Source organism: Pan paniscus, chromosome 18 (assembly GCF_029289425.2).
Source record: "Pan paniscus chromosome 18, NHGRI_mPanPan1-v2.0_pri, whole genome shotgun sequence".
NCBI classification, from domain to species: domain Eukaryota; kingdom Metazoa; phylum Chordata; class Mammalia; order Primates; family Hominidae; genus Pan; species Pan paniscus.
In genome coordinates, this window is record NC_073267.2 from 33,509,517 (window position 1) to 33,527,513 (window position 17,997).

The 17,997-nt window shown below is 42.6% G+C and overlaps 1 pseudogene; it reads right to left on the reverse strand.

Moving 5' to 3' along the window:
• LOC117976220 (serine/threonine-protein kinase SMG1-like) overlaps positions 1-17,997 on the reverse strand; it is a 49,518-nt pseudogene that overhangs the window by 17,577 nt on the left and 13,944 nt on the right.

Here is a 17,997-nt window from a genome sequence, read left to right on the forward strand (position 1 = left end):
AACTCAGCTTTACCGATAAATTTCTCTTTAAGGAAAATAATTATCATTACCTCTAATCCTCTGAACTTTCTTTTTTGTTGTTGTTTTTTTGAGACGGAGTCTCGCTCTGTCACCCAGGCTGGAGTGCAGTGGCGCACTCAGCTCACTGCAAGCTCTGCCTCCCGGGTTCACACCATTCTCCTGCCTCAGCCTCCCGAGTAGCTGGGACTACAGGCGCCCGCCACCGCGCCCAGCTAATTTTTTGTATTTTCAGTAGAGACAGGGTTTCACCGTGTTAGCCAGGATGGTCTCGATCTCCTGACCTCGTGATCTGCCCGTCTCGGCCTCCCAAAGTGCTGGGATTACAGGCGTGAGCCGCTGCACCCAGCCAATCCTCTGAACTTCCAAGGCACTCACCTATACAGTGAGGCTACGTCATAAGGCAGAAATGCTATCAGTGTATTTAACTTTAGAAAAGTGCCCACTCAAGGCAGGGCCTGGTGGCTCACGCCTGTAATGAGCACGTGTGATCACTTGAGGTCAGGAGTTCGAGACCAGCCTGGCCAACATGGTGAAACCCTGTCTCCACTAAAAATGCAAAAATCAGCTGGGTGTGGTGGCATGCACCTGTAATCCCAGCTACTTGGGAGGCTGAGGCACGAGAATCACTTGAACCTGGGAGGCAGAGGTTGCAGTGAGCAGAGATTGCAGCACTGCGCTCCAGCCTGGGTGACACAGCAAGACTCTGTCTCAAAAAAATATATTGAAAACAACAACAACAAAAAAACCAGAAAAGTACCCACTCTAGGGGGCGGGGGGAAGGAGAGCATCAGCAAGAATAGCTTAATGGATGCTGGGTTTAATACCTAGATGATGGGATGATCTGTGCAGCAAACTACCATGGCACACGTTTACCTACATAACAAACCTGTACACCCTGCACATGTACCCTGAACTTACAAGAGAAAAAAAAAAAAAAAAAAGACAGAAAAGTACTCCCTCTCGATATATATCTATATCCTCCACAGGCCCAAGAGTTCAAGGACTTGCTGTAGTAGGAGCCTACTATGCACTATACATTCAATATCTACGATAATTGGGTAAACCTTTTCTGTAAGATCTTATCCAGTCTTCTAATCTTGTTTTAAGAGAATTCTCTTTTAAAATGTACTATAGCCTTTCTAGTGGGAAATTAACAATTCACAGGAAAAGAATGTAAACAATTTTTACCTGCACAGTAGGCTAATCAACTTATGCCTTTGCAAGGCATTAGTAAGAGGCATCCAGAATAAGAGGAGATACAAGTCTTTGGAAGGTGTATGTGATTGGTCCCCGTTTTCCCAGCCTTACCCTGTGATTTCCTCATGTCTTTGGTGGCTAAAGCATGACTGCCATGCTGAACACTGGTGAACTCAGGGCTGGTCACATTGTTAACCCTCAGCTCTTGCCCCAACGACTTCCGACCATAAGTATTTTCCCCAGATCCCCCACTGACACTGTAGCCACCTACAAACAGCCATGTGTACGTCATTTAAATATGATTGTTCGTTTCATTCAGTCAATTTCCTGATAGCTCAGGATCTTATTACTCAATCTGCAGCTCAACCAGCCTTTGCTTCTCCTACCTTTTTCCTGTACTGTCTGCCTTGAAAATCATTTTCATTTCTTTTAATACACCTTTGAAGTTAAATTAATTTTATTTTGATCCCTTCATTGGAAAATAAGCAAAGAAATGAAAACTAAATTAAATCAAATTTTGCACCTTGTTTTAAAACTTTCTTGAAGTTTAGAGACAGTAGCGAAGAGGAACTTCAACCTTAGCTAAATATTTTTGAAAATAAAAACAAAAATAGTATTGTATCTTTTTTGTAAGAAAACTGCATTGATGAATTATGTATGGAAAATTTTTAAATTTTAAAAATAATAAAGTGGATAAACGTCCTATAAAGTTTTCAGAAATAACACTGCATTTGTTATTCGTATTTTAAATATATTAGAAGAAAGCGAGAAAGTTGGGGGTGTAAGAAGGCAGGAAGGTGGGATAGGTAGGTTCAAAAAACATGCTTGTAGCAATAAGAAAATATATATACCCTTTTCGTCATTCTGTATGTCAGCGTGGACTCTGGTATCATCGTGCCTTTGCCGAGACACCACAGCTGAATTTGAAGGTTGCAGTCCGTAAGAGGAAGAACCACCTCTATCTCTGGATGAAGAATATTTTAAATTACCTGGGTCGGCTGATGCACTATCAGTTCTATAAAAAGAGAAAAGTTTATTAGAACTTTAAATAACATAAATAAATCTTTCTTTAAACAAGCCTCTCTTCTCCCAAATTTTACATTTAACCATTACTATTGTATTTAGTGTAATATGTACTATATATTATATGTAAGCACTCAGCCGTCTAATAAGAAGTCTTTCACTGGGAAGAGATTCTCAATGGATGAAATGCCAACTTTTCAGTCTCTTCTACTGTTCTAAAGACCCATTCAGAAATATGAATAACTACTGGGATTAGGGTGACTTTGCTGGTTTTAGCATTGAAAGTCTCCTGTCCCAGGCAAAACAGGACAATTGGTTACTCTGGTCCAGTGTTCTCCTCACATGACTTGATAATAAGAATAATTCTTTCTAAATTCTCCCCCCATGGAGAGGGTTAATCAGTCAAAACATTTCAGCCTTTCCTGTCATAAAAATAAAAAACACTGGCAGCATGTCAGGGACGGGCAATGTCTTACCAAGTTATTTTCTAAGTACTGATTAGGTACTGTAGTATTGAAGACCCCATTGAAGATGCCTTAATTGTAAAGAGTAGCAATCAAAATTTTAAAAAGTAAAAAAGAAGACATTTTAAGAAAATAAAAGGTATCAGAAATGCAATAAAGTTATATCGGAAAGTTGTAGTTCGTAATCTATTTAAAATTCAGGTTCTGTTTAGAATAATACCTGATGCTTATTAGTAAACAAGTAGGGTACAGCCCAGGGTAAAAGTGTGTCCTCATCTAAGTATCTGCTCTATGCTTCAACTGCCTCATAAGTAAAACAGAGCTGAGTTACAAGACTTCTCATGAGTGTTACTCTTTCAGCCATCAATCATAAACTATCAAGAAAGAAGACAACAAAATAATCTGTTATAGCATATGAAAAATCCAAGTAAGTTCTTCCCCTACTGATTTTCTCCTGAGAGGAACAACTTTGAGGAAAAAAAAAAAAAAGAAAGAAAAAGAAAATCACTTCTATGATATTTACTAAAAATGCTTTCTCAACCTTTTAGAACCTGAATCTTTTAGAAAAGTTTAGGACACTGGCAAGGCCAGAAACTAACCTATTCTTCTACGCTTTGCCCCTCCCTCTATGGTGTAAAAGTGACAGCAGTGTTTGTATACTGTATATATTTCGTTTAGAGTTTATTAGTCTTTCCTTGCTCCCAAAAATACTAAACATAAAACTTTGCATGAGCTCAATCAGTTGGACACCTTGATCTGCACTTACTGCAATCACTGTTAATACAGAATGCAGACAATAGGTCCAATTAAACTTGGATATCTAACTGGTACAAGTCATTACTTATAAAGGATCTCAATCTGAAACTTCATGAAATTCAAAACCTAGCATACTAAAATGACTAAGGCTCCATAAGGAGTATCTTCTAATATTCAGAGTTCACTTATTCATAAAGCTAAGTACTTCGAACATAAGGGAAAATAAAATCTATGGAATTTCAAGAAAAATGTATGAGAATATTTTCTGAGTATACTAAGTCTATAATTAAAATATTAACTCAATGGACCATAACTTTTTTAAACTAATGAAAAGACATTCCTTATGTACCTAAAAATAGCACATTTAACATGCGTCTATATAAATCATAGCATACCATTACTTTCTGAAAGGAGACTGAAACGTAAGAGAGCTTATAATCTTTTCTGACAGGGTTTGAACTTTATATGTATGCCACGGTAAGCTCTTATTAGATGAGCGAATAAAATAAGCACTTGACTAATTCAGAAACACAAAGATAACTGAAGTCTGCCAATATTTAAACATATCTTCACTTCCTGTTTTCATCATGTTTACTTATCTCCTATACTACCTTTACTATTAAGAGTTAAATGTTTGTATCATTTTCTGGTGACACAGTAGTACCATAAGGCAGCAGAGAATACAAGTTAAAAAAAGATCTGGGCTCAAATCCCAGCTCCAGCACTGAAAAGTATGTGTGCCTTTGCACAAATTACTTGATCTCCAAGCCTTGGTTGTCTCTTGCATAAAATGAGGATGATACCTATCTAACATATAAGGTTGTTGCGAGGCTTAAATAAGATAATGAATTATAAAGAAACAGTTTGCAGGGTATGTTAAAAGTTATTATGACCATAATACAAAATAAACTCAGTTTCCAGTCTAAAAGACAATGTACAAACAGTTCATGAGTATATGAATATAATCAAAACAAGTTTTTACAGTCAATATAGAGCAACTTAAATACTTCACTGAAGAAAGCAGGTAATCTGTTGCTACCAACAATGTGTTTCCAACTAGGAAGCATCTGATTTCCAACTAAACTGTAAAACCAGGAGCAGCTTCCCCGTTGGTTAGAAATAAGGTTTCTAAATCCCCTCAGTTATGAACACTGAGATTTTTTTCCCAAAAAAATTTGTGTTTTCAGAAATATAACAAAAAAACTGGAATAGAGCCACTGTCTCAGAAATACCTGAAAACTTCCTAGTTGCCAAATTATTTTAATACAAATTGATCAAAGCATCCCCAACCAGAACTCAGGTTGTAAGCATTCTGAACCTAAAAGCACAAAATGGTTTACCATTTATACGAAATTTCTATTTTTATACAATCTTGACTGCTTAGGTTTCAAAAAATGTCAATGTCAGGCTGTTAGCACCAACAAGATCATCCCAGTCCAATAAATAGAAAACTGTTAAAGAACGGGAATGAGCACTTAAAATGAGGCAATCAAAGCCACAAAATAGAAACTGCAGATTTGAACTCCAAGAAGCAGGCATGAATGTTAGGCTAGTTAGTCAGAAGAGCTGAAAGGGATATCATCTGCCAGAATTAGTGTCTCAATTTAGTGAAAAAAGAAAATCTATCTGTTAAGTCTAAGAATCCTAACAAGGATCCAAAAATACTTCTACAGCCCCTTTAATATTCTAAAAATATCATGGAGAGAAAAAAAAAGAAATGCATAAATTTCCCCAAAACGATCAAACTAAAGTTAAAGCCTGAGGTACATGCCACATGAGAGGTAAGTTTCTAAAGCTCATACCTCAAAAATCGCCTTTGTGATGTTTTGCATCAAGTCAATCTGTAAGACAGTAGTTACAATATTAGTGAAGACAGTGGGTTAAAACATTTGTTGTTCAAACATGGAGCAAATATCATTCATGAGTTAGGTGCCTTTAGTTGAACTATGGTCCCATTAGGGTTCATACATTAAAGCAAAAATTGAGGTGGAAAGCCACTCCGTGCCTTACAGGATAAAGAGGCTTAATGTGGCAACCAAAAAATTTTTAGTACATAAGAGAATTTAAATGTTAACTATAACATACAAATCACATGCAAATATAGTTACCACTTATTTTAGTTACTTCTCAATATACAGAAAAATGCCACAAATCTAGGAGGCCATTCGTTTCAAATGACCGGAATCCTTAGACCTCACACCAACAAGCCACCATGTGCTGGGGATGGTATCGCCTGACTAAATGTAGCCTTGCAGTCCATTCTTTTAAGTATTAGAAAAAAAGAGAGAGCGTCATCTCTGGAAAGTGTGAAGTCAGGGACTTCCCTACTAGGAAGCATTTCCATAAAGCACCCCAAAATGACTTGATGCAAACACCACACCTAGTGGTGTCACTGGAGTAAGCATCATATTACTTCAAATTGCTTTTACCTAGGTTTATTAAGGGATTTTGCTCTCATGGTGAGATCTAATTTGTAATGGATATAAACCAGGAAATGAGATTTGCACTAAAGCCAATGAAGTAGGAATGTACTTATTCTCTAAAGTAGCAAAGATAGTCTCACTGTCACAGAGCAGTTATAGGATATGTTGCTTTCCATACTAATGGTTAATACCACTTGGAAATGATTTACCCTTCAAAAATAAATTCAAGGTTTTCCCCTGTAATGCCTCTTACCTGGATTCAAACATGCTTTAATGAGGAATAACAGAAAGGGTGAAACTATGAATAACCCTGGGCCTTGTATCATTACATTAGAAACACTGCTCTAAATATGAGTCTATGGCTAAAATATTAATTTGAGAGGCTCAGGGAACTTATTATACAAATCTCTTCTTGCAGAGAACTTTAAGTTCAAATTTAATAAAACAAAACAAACCATTCCACGTCAAAAGTGTAAATGAGTATGCATCAGTTTTGCAATACTGAGATACTAAATTAATATAATTTATTGGTAAAACTAGCTTAGCTACCTAAGTATTAAGTGTCTATAATAACCAAATCTTAATTATCCATTTATGGGTGATTTGTTTCCTTTTTTGAGACAGGGTCTCACTCTGTCACCCAGGCTGGAGTGCACTGGCATGACCATAGCTCACTGCAGCCTCGACCTCATGGGTGCAGCCTCGACCTCATGGGTTCAGCCTCTCAAACAGCTGGGACCACAGGTGCATGCCACTCCATTTAGCTAATTTTTTATTTTTATGTTTTTTGGAGACAGGTGTCTGATTATGTTGCTCAGGCTGCTCTCAAATTCCTGGACTCAAGCAATCCTCCTACCTCAGCCTCCCAAAATGCTAGGATTAGAGGCATGAGTGACCACATCTGGACTGTCACCAATTTTTAACTGTCTGTCAACTAAACAGCCAATATAGACTGATAAAATATACTTAACTATTGTAAAATTGTAAAGAATTGTATCTTCACCAAGGAGAGGTCTGGCTTTTACCTGTGAATTCTGGAAGGTAATCTCTAAACTCTTGAAATGTCATACCTAATAAGAGGGTCCTGGCCAGGAGCAGTGGCTCACACCTGTAATCCCAGCACTTTGGGAGGCCAAGGCGGGCAGATCGCTTGAGGTCAGCATTTTGAGACCAGCCTGGCCAGCATGGTGAAACCTGTCTCTACCAAAAATACAAAAATTAGCCAGGCATGGTGACGGGCACCTGTAATAATCCCAGCTACTCAGGAGGCTGAGGTTTCAGTGAGCTGAGATCATGCCACTGTACTCCAGCCTGGGCAACAGAGCAAGACTATCTCCAAAAAAAAGGGGGGGTGGGGCGGCGGTGGGAGGAAAGTGTCCTTGTTCATCTGGGGGCTTTAGGCCACAGCAGAGTCTAATAATGTGGCTTATGGTGGGGGCTTTGAGTCACATGGATCAGCTTGACCTCCAGTGGGGCTGGAGACTAAGGTTAGCCACATGGGCATGCAACCATGGAACCCCAGTAAAAACGCTGGACATAAAAAATAGAGTGAGCTTCCTTGGTTGGCAATAATCCATGAGTATGGTCGCACACCAGTGCCACCAGGAAGGTGTCATTTTTCACAACTCTACAGGGACAGGACAATTCAAAACTCCAACATTTGGAACTTCCCCGAACTCTGCCCTATGCACCTCTACCCTTGGCTCATTCTAATCTAAATCCCTAAACTGCAATAAACTCTAACCATGGGTATGAGAGCTTTCAATGAGTTCTGGTGAGTCCTCCTGGCAAATCATCCAACCTAAGAGTGGTCTTGGCCAGGCACAGTGACTCAAGCCTGTAATCCCAGCACTTTGGGAGGCCCAGGCAGGCGGATCACTTGAGCTCAGGAGTTTGAGACCAGCCTGGCAATATGGTGAAACTGTCTCTAAAAAATATAGAAAAACTAGCCAGGCGAGGTGGTGTGTACCCATAGATCCAGCAACTCAGGTGGCTGAGGTAGGAGGACTGCCTGAACCTGGGAGGGAGGAGTTCAGGGCGCAGTGAGCCGTGATCATGCCACTGCACTCTCGCCTGGGTGACAGAGAGAGGCCCTGTCTCAAAAAAAAAAAAGAGTGGTCTTGGGAACCCCCAAACTTGCAACTAGTATTAGAAGCAAGGGTCATCTTATGGACTGGACTCCCTCTTACTCTGCATTCATATTTAAAACCATTAAATATACTGTAGCTCAAAAGAAGTTGCTTGTTTGTTTTGAAAAAGGGTCTCACACTGTCGCCCAGGCTAGAGTGCAGTGGCGCAATCCGAGCTCAAGCAAACCTCCCACATCAGCCTCCCAAGTAGCTGAGACCACAGGCTTACTCCATCACGCCCAGCAACTTTTGTATTTTTTTGTCCCATTCTCTACAACATTCCCAAAATGCTGCCCAAGCTGGTCTCGTACTCCTGAGCTCAAGTGATCCACTCACCTCAGCCTCCCAAAGGGTTGGGATTACAGGCATAAGCCACTGCACCCGGCCATAAATATTGTTTTTTAATAACATTTCTAGCAAACATGATAAAGATTTGGCTTCAGTGTTGCTTATTTTCCTTCCAAGGAACCTCTAATATTCTCTATTTTCAGAACTCCAATCAAATTAGCCAGAAAGAGCAAACGAAGCCAATAAATCCAGGAGGGCAATAGATCTGATTTTAACCCTTGTTTCACATGCACAATTGTCTTCAGAGAAAAGCTGAAGAAAGTACCCCCTCACCTCCATGCCCCAATGCTCCTTTTCTCTGACTTCAAGTGGGCCTCTGATGCTGCCCACATTTCCCTCACCAGGTTTCTTTCCTTTCCAAAACATCTGTAAAACTTTCTGCACCTTCTTCCTTCTCCCACCGCTACCAGTGGATGACCTTATAGATTTCTGCTCCATGAGAAATAGAAGCCATTTGACAGCACCCTCAGCAAGAGCTAACATTTTAGCTCCTAACAAGAGCTAGTGGGCAACTGATCCAAGCAGTTTACATATGTTTATCATGTCATTTCGTGTTCAACACAATCCTATTAGTTATAACTTGATAACTAACGTTTCATAACTGGCCTAAGGTTGCACAGCTTGTAAAAGGCAGAGTCAGAACTCAGACCCAGTACTGTCTAATGTTTGAGCTCTTCAACACTCCATCGCTGCCTGTCATCTTCCTTCTAAAATATCCACAAATTCACCTGCATCTCCACATACAGCTTTTCTTCCCATCATCTTCGCATAATGGAACAAATAAACCTCCTATCCATAGAAATCATCTGGATCTGTCTATTCCCCCCATTTTCCAAGGTATGTCTTGTCTTTTTATTTTTTTGAGATGTAGTCTCACTCTGTCAACCAGGCTGAAGTGTAGTGGCGTGATCTCGACTCACTGCCTCCCGGATTCACGCCATTCTCCTGCCTCAGCCTCCCGAGTAGCTGGGACTACAGGCGCCCACCACCATGCCCGGCTAATTTTTTGTATTTTTAGTAGAGACGGGGTTTCACCATGTTAGCCAGGATGGTCTCGATCTCCTGACCTCGTGATCCGCCCACCTTGGCCTCCCCAAAGTGCTGGGATTACAGGCTTGAGCCACTGCACCCGGCCTGCTTCTTTTGTACGTTGCAAAATCTCCCATTTTACTACTGCTTATCACATCATCAACATATGAGCACTCTCAAAAGTCTTACTTTAAAAAAAACAAAAACAAAAACAAAAAATGGCCGGGCACGGTGGCTCACACCTGTAATCCCAGCACTTTGGGAGGCGAAGACAGGCAGATCATAAGGTCAGGAGATTGAGACCACCCTGGCCAACATGGTGAAACCCCGTCTCTACTAAAATAGAAAAAATAAAACTACCTGCGCGTGGTGGCACGCACCTGTAGTCCCACCTACTTGGGAGGCTGAGGCAGGGGAATCATTTGAACCCGGGAGGCAGAGCTTGCAGTGAGCCGAGATCGTGCCACTACACTCCAGCCTGGTGACAGAGCAAGACTCTGTCTCAAAAAAAAACTAAAGGCCGGGTGCAGTGGCTCACGCTGGTAATCCCAGCACGTTGGGAGGCCAAGGTGGGTGGATCATGAGGTCAGGAGTTCAAGACCAGCCTGGCCAATGTAGTGAAACCCCGTCTCTACTAAAAATACCAATATCAGCCAGGCGTGGTGGCAGGCGCCTGCAATCCCAGCTACTCAGGAGGCTGAGGCAGGAGAATTGCTCGAATCCGGGAGGCAGAGGCTGCAGTGAGCCGAGACTGCACCATTGCACTCCAGCCTGGGCGGCAGAGAGACTCCATCTCAAAAATAATAATAGTAATAAAATAAATTTAAAAATTAAGAAAATAAGGCCGGGCACGGTGGCTCACGCCTGTAATCCCAGCACTTTGGGAGGGTGAGGCAGGCAGATCATGAGGTCAGGAGTTTGAGACCAGCCTGGGCAACATAGTGAAACCCCGTCTCTACTAAAAATACAAAAAATTAGCCGGGTGTGGTGGTGGGCGCCTGTAATCCCAGCTAGTTGGGAGGCTGAGGCAGGAGAACTACTTGAACCCCGGAGGCGGAGGTTGCAGTGAGCCGAGGTCGCGCCATTGCACTCCAGACCGGGAAACAGTGTGAGACTCTGACTCAAAAAAAACAAAAAACAAAAAAACCCTTTAACTGCCTTTCTCCCTCTATCAATCTAATAGCCTGGACTCTTCACAGACAAACCTGTTGAAAAATTTATCTTCCTTGCCTTCATTTACTTTTTAACCCACTTTAATCTGGGTTCCACCTGCAACACACCACTGAAGCTATTCCTACTAAGGTAGGAACTGCCACTCAAGGCCTTCTTGGCTCTAAAATCCCATGAGCCTTTTTCAGTTCACCTTACAATTTCTCAATACCACTCTAAAGTTTATGAGTTTTTTAGTTAACTTTAATCCAGTGACTCTTTCTACTTTATCCCAATCCAAGTATTCTCCTCCTTCTTCACTTCTTTTTTTTTTTTTTTTTGAGACAGACTCTGACTTTGTTGCCCAGGCTGGAGTATAGTGGTGCAATACTGGCTCACTGCAACCTCCACCTCCAGGTTCAAAAGATTCTCCTGCCTCAGCCTCCCAAGTAGCTGAGATTACAGGCCCCTGCTACCACACCCGGCTAATTTTTGTATTTTTAGTAGAGACGGGGGTTTCACCATGTTGGCCAGGCTGGTCTCGAACTCCTGACCTCAGGTGATCCACCAACCTTGGCCTCCCAAAGTGTTGGAATTACAGGAGTGAGCCACCGTGCCTGGCCAGGATGGTCTGCTTATAATGGCTCAATTTTGATGTCCAATCTCTGCAGAGCACAAGGCCCCCCCTTTGGGCCAGACATACAGATGTCCCTGGGCAAGCACAGAGATGATCCCAAGGCCCTGGCCCCACCTGTCTGCTCAGTGTTGAATCAGGTTTCTGTGAAAACAAATTACTAACAGGCTGGTGTCACATTTTCAAATTCTGTCACCAGGCCTTGAACACATGTCTTTGTACTTTTTTCCATTTTTAACCGGGGCTGAGTTACGCCCAACCACACTGTCCTGGCTGGCACGGGAGAGGAGGTGTCAGCTGCTGTCCAGAATGGGGCTGACACATTCATTTTAAACAGGCCAGGAAGATGCAGATTTGGCAAGCTCTGAAATTTGCCGACACCCCAAGTTGAGGGTAAGCAGTAGAACCGGAAAAGGGCAGCTTCTCATGTGGTCAGGTTCTCCTGACCCCTCAAGGGATCCACCCGCCTCAGCCTCCCAAAGTGCTGGAATTACAGGTGTGAGCCAACGTGCCCGGCCCCTTCTTCACTTCTTTAACCAGCTTAGATTTCATTGTGTATCATTTCAACAACACTCTTGCCTATACCCTTAACACAGCCATCTGGCAAAACCCCAATCCTGGATAAACCCAACGATCCATCAATAAGCACCACACTCCCAGGTCCTCCAGTGTTTACTTCCCATTCTATACATGCACTATCCAGACATTCCCATTCTCTTCAAATTCCAAAATATCCTATCCACCTCCCCTCCCCATACACACATTCTACTTCACCAACAAAAAAAAAGGTACCAGCTGGGCACGGTGGCTCACGCCTGTAATCCCTGCACTTTGGGAGGCCAAGGCGGGTGGATCACTTGATGTCAGGAGTTGGACACCAGCCTGGCCAAAATGGTGAAACCTCATCTCTACTAAAAATACAAAAATCAGCTGGGTGTGGTGGTGCGCACCTGTAATCTCAGCTCCACGGGAGACTGAGGCAGGAGAATCGCTTGAACCCAGGAGGTGGAGGTTGCAGTGAGCCAAGACTGCACCACTGCACTCCAGAGCCTGGGCAATAATAAGAGCAAAACTCCATCTCGGAGTGGGGTGGGGAAGATACCATAAAATACCTGCACCCGATTCTAGACCTTACTGAGGATTCCATCTACTTCCACCTTACTGTAACTTTTCAAATACTTTTCCCACTGAACTAAATCCCTCCCATAAACATGCAACACTTTCTAATGTATCCCACTGAAAAATACAAAAACATATAAAAAGGAAAAACTCCATCAATCCCACATGTCCCTCCATCAAACAATCTGCCTTTACTTGCTGCAGCCAAACTAAAGTTGTCTAGACTCCCCTCTCCCATTTCTTCACTTCTTCTAGCTCCTTAACACACACTGGTCCAATTTCTGCCCCATCACTCTTGGCAAAATCCATTATGACCTCCAGGCTGCTAAATCCAAGATACAGTTCAGGCCTCAATCTGCTCATCCTTTCAGCAGCTTTCACAGGGCTGCTGAGTAGGGTTGAGCAGTTTTGCCCTGCACACAGGTGCCCTGCAGAGGAATGAGGTGGGCTGAATGCAACTCCTTTTTTAAAAATTCTCGGCTGGCATAGTGGCTCACGCCTGTAATCCCAGCACTTTGGGAGGCTGAGGCGGACGGATCACCTGAGGTCAGGAGTTCAAGATCAGCCTGGCCAATAGGGTGAAACCCCATCTATTAAAAATACAAAAATTAGCTGGGCGTGGTGGCGGGCACCTGTAATCCCAGCTACTCGGGAGGCTGAGGCAAGAGAATCACTTGAACCCAGGAGGCGGAGGTTGCAGTGAGCCGAGACTGTGCCACTGCACTCCAGCCTGGGCAACAAGAGAGAAACTCCATCTCAAAAAAAAAAAAAATTGTTTATGCCAACTAATTGTACACCTAAATGCACCAAGCTCATGACTTTCTCCTTGCATTTATTTATTTATTTATTTATTTTTTAATTAGGTCTCACTCTATGTTGCCCACGTTGTAGTGCAGTGTGTGATTACAGCTCACTGCAGCCTTGAACTCCTGGGCTCAAGAGATCCTCTGGTCTTAGCCTCCCCAGTAGCTAGAACTACAGGTATGGAGTGGCTCTCTGCCTTTATTTCTAACCCAAGCTACCTTACAACCTTAAAAAGAGATGCTGCTTTGCCGGGCACAGTTGCTCTCGCCTGTAATCCCAGCACTTTGGGAGGCCAAGGCGGGCGGATCATGAGGTCAGGAGTTCGAGACCAGCCTGACCAACATGGTGAAACCCTGCCTCTACTAAAAATACACAAAAACTTAGCCGGGCCTGGCGGTGTGGTGCCTGTAGTCCCAGCTACTCAGGAGGCTGAGGCAGGAGAATCATTTGAACCCGGGAGACAGAGGTTGTAGTGAGCCGGAGGTTGTAGTGAGCCGGAGGTTGTAGTGAGCCGAGATCACGCCACTGCATTCCCACCTGGGCAACAGAACGAGACTCCAAAAAAAAAAAAAAAAAAAGAGAGACCCTACTTCAGCTCTCAATTGCATCGCTTATCTTCCCCTTTTGTCAGTTAAGTCCTGGAAGTACCCTAGAAACCTATCTTTTGGCCTGGGAAATTGCCAAGATTAAAAGGAAATGTCTTACTTTATGACCTCTTTAACAGATGAAGGACAAAAAAGGCTGAAAATGTACAAAGATATGCATCCCTTCCCCACCAGTTAAATGCCAAACATAGGCCAGGCACAGTTGATCACACCTGTACTCCCAGCTGTTTGGGAGTCCGAGGTAAGCAGATTACCTGAGTTCAGGAGTTCGAGATCAGCCTGGCCAACATGGTGAAACCCAGTCTCTACTAAAAATACAAAAAAATTAGGCAGGCGTGGTGGTGCACATCTGTAATCCCAGCTACTCAGGAGGCTGAGGCAGGAGAATCGCTTACCCAGAGGCGGAGGTTGCAGTGAGCTGAGAGCTCGCCACTGCACTCCGGCCTGGAGAACAGAGTGAGACTCAGTCTCCAAAAAAAAAAAAAAAGGCCAAACATAGCCCATTCCAACCAAGATTAAGAATCACTAAGAGTTACATTGCACCACTGCACACCAGCCTAGGTGACAGAGCGAGACTCCGTCTCAAAAAAAAAAAAAAGAGTTACACACTGCAGAAATCTAAAGAATCTCAAAAGTAGACTGGGACTTTATAATCAAGGTAAAGGTGAAGTAATGTTTACCAATATAAGAAATGAATGGGCCAAGCGCGGTGGCTCACACCCGTAATCCCAGCACTTTGGGAGGCCGAGGCAGGAGGATCACAAGGTCAGGAGATCGAGACCATCCTGGCTAACACAGTGAAACCCCGTCTCTACTAAAACTACAAAAAAATTAGCCGGGCGTGGTGGCAGGCACCTGAAGTCCCAGCTACTCGGGAGGCTGAGGCAGGAGAATGGCGTGAGCGCAGGAGGTGGAGCATGCAGTGAGCTGAGATCGCGCCACTGCACTCCAACCTGGGTGACACAGAGAGACTCCGCCTCAAAAAAAAAAAAAAAAAAAAAGAAATGTATGCAACCATTTTTTTCAACTCCTGAAAATAGTCAGATAATAACTGTAGTTATTCTGATAAAGTTCCTTTAGCCAACAGGTTGAAGCACATTCCCAGGGAATAACATGTTTATAAGATTTTCTAACAATTGCATATGTTAAATCTTCTCTTTAAAAATAATCCTGGCCAGGCGCGGTGGCTCACACCTGTAATCCCAGCACTTTAGGAGGCCGAGGCAGGTGGATCACTTGAGGTCAAGAGTTCAAGATCAGCCTGACCAACATGGAGAAACCCTGTCTCTACTAAAACTACAAAATTAGCCAGGTGTGGTGTGCATGCCTGTAATCCCAGCTACTCGGGAGGCTGAGGCAGGAGAATCACTTGAACCTGGGAGGTGGAGGTTGTGGTGAGCCGAGATGGCGCCATTGCACTCCAGCCTGGGCAACAAGAGCAAAACTTCATCTCAAAAACAGGAAAAAAATAAAATAAAATAAATAAAAATAAAAATAATCCTAGGCCAAGCTGGCTGCAGTAGCTCACACCTGTAATCCCAGCTACTCAGGAGGCTGAAACAGGAGGATCACTTGAGCCCAGGAGTTTGAGACCAGCCTGGGCAACACAGTCAGACTGTGTCTCTAAAGAAAAAAACCGTTATCATCCTAGGCCAGTCCAGACAACATAGCAAGACCTCCAACTCTAAAAGAAAATGAAATAAAAAATTTTAAAAGTCAATTTAATTAGAGGTCTCAAGTAATTCCAGAAGATATGGTCTCACAAATCAAATACTGAAAAAGGAAGACGCCTTTCAAGATAATCACACTATTATTTTAACTGTAGGAAAATGTATTAAATGAAGACAGCTTTTACTAGCTGCTGAAACATACTAGTAAGAACAGGAAACGATGCTCCCACCATGCTCAGCAGTAGCCAGAAATTTATTGAGGTCTTTGTATTTAGCCTTAAGTATAAGACACCTAGGAAACTTCAAAATCATCACTTAAGCCACTTTAAACCCACAGTCTATACAAACCCTATCTTTTTCTTTTGTTACATTTTATACTAAACACACTTTAATCAGATTGACATAAGTGATTTAAAAGAAGTAACTTTTATAATTCCCTTTTACAAGAAAAAAAGAAACAATGTTTCCAGATACTAAGTTCCTTAAGAGACAGCAATCATTTATTATAGATTTACAGTACTACAATTTCAAATAGTACCAGAATCTTTTTTTTTTTTTCTCTGAGACAGTGGCACAATCACAGCTCACAGAAGCCTCGACCTCCTGGGCTAAAGCAATCCTCCCACCTCAGCCTCCCAAGTAGGTGGGACTAGAAACTCATGACACCATGTCCAGCTATTTTTTTTTTTTTTTTTTTTTGAGACAGAGTCTTGCTCTGTCGCCCAGGCTGGAGTGCAGTGGTGTGAACTTGGCTCACTGCAACCTCTGCCTCCTGGGTTCAAGCAATTCTCCTGCCTCAGCCTCCCAAATAGCTGGGATTACAGGCATGCACCACCATGCCCAGCTAATTTTTGTATTTTTAGTAGAGACGGAGTTTCACCAGGTTGGTCAGGCTGGTCTCGACTTCCTGATCTCGGTGATCTGACAGCCTCAGCCTCCCAAAGTGCTGGGATTACAGGTGTAAGCCACCATGCCCAGCCAATTTTTTTATTTTTTGTAGAAACGAGGTCTCACTATGTTACCCAGGCTGGTCTCCAACTCCTGGGCTCAAGTGATCCACCCACCTCCCTGCCTTGGTCTCCCAAAGCACCACCATGCCTGGCCCAAAATCTTGTAATTGCTTAATACTGTATATACATTCTTATAATGATATGATATTTCCCATCTTTGTTTAGAAGATGCGTGTGGTTCTTCTCCACCCCCTCAAGTACTTAAAACTATCACATTGGCAGAGTACAACTAAATGTTTCTGGCATCCTCCCTCCTCCCATTAAAAAAAAAATTAAAATAAAAATATGTATATACACACCCATACACACTACACCAGAGGGAAAAAAGCAACTCATCGTTCAACTGGTGTTCTTATAAGAATCAGTTCTTAAATTCCAACTGTGTAGTAAAAGGTAAGCAAGTTATAAGCTACCTTTTAACCTAACCTTTCTCTATATACATTCCATTTACATTGTACTTGCCCTCCAATCTATGCAAACAGTCACAAAGATTAGATTATGTTTGCTGGCTTATCATTTCAACTAGTAACAAATTCTTAAGGTGTGAATACAAGATATGGAGAAAAAACGATGATGCAGAGCTATGCTGAAATTTCTTATTGTTCAACTTGAAATAGGTTTACAGCCTAATGGGAGTATACTAGAAAGTGTAGAAAGAGGGCAGGCACGGTGGCTCACACCTGTAATCCCAGCACTTTGGGAGACAGAGGTGAATGGATCACAAGGTCAGGAGTTCAAGACCAGCCTGGCCAACAAGGTGAAACCCCGCCTCTACTAAAAATACAAAAAAAAAAATTACCTGGGTGCGGTGTCACATGCCTGTAATCCCATCTACTCAGGAGGCTGAGGCAGGATAATCGCTTGAACCCGGGTGGCGGAGGTTGCAGTGAGCTGAGATCGTACCATTGCACTCCAGCCTGGGGGACAGAGCGAGACTCCGTCTCAAAAAAAAAAAAAAAGAAAAAAAGAAAATGTAGAAAGAGAGCCACTCCACTGCAGAGCAATTAATTCTGTCTCCACTAATATTTTTCTAAATATTCACTGAAACAGTTTTAAAAATAATTTCCTGAACTTTAACCCTCCCAACGTCTTCAAAAGGCAAAAATTACCCCCTCAGAGGGACACAGCTGGTAGTGCCAATACAAAAGATCTTTGTCTTCCCATTCTTAGTCCATAGCTTTTTTCATGACACCAGCCTCTCCTAAAATAAATATCTGTGAAGGATCAACTTTTTAAAATACACACATTCTAGCTGGGCACGGTGGCTCACATCTGTAATCCCAGAACTTTGGGAGGCTGAGGTGGACGTATCACCTGAGGTCAGGAGTTTGAGACCAGCCTGGTCAACACGGTGAAACCCGTCTCTACTAAAAATACAAAAATTAGCCAGGCGTGGTGGCATGCACCTGTAATCCCAGCTACATGGGAGGCTGAGGCAGGAGAATCGCTTGAACCCGGGAGGTGGAGATTGCAGTGAGCCAAGATGGTGCCAACTGCACTCCAGCCTGGGCAACAGAGCAAGACGCCATCTCAAAAAAAAAAAAAAAAAAAAATACATTCTTAAAAATAAAGACACTTAGAGAGAAATCTAAAACACACTGGTTCTATTTTTATGC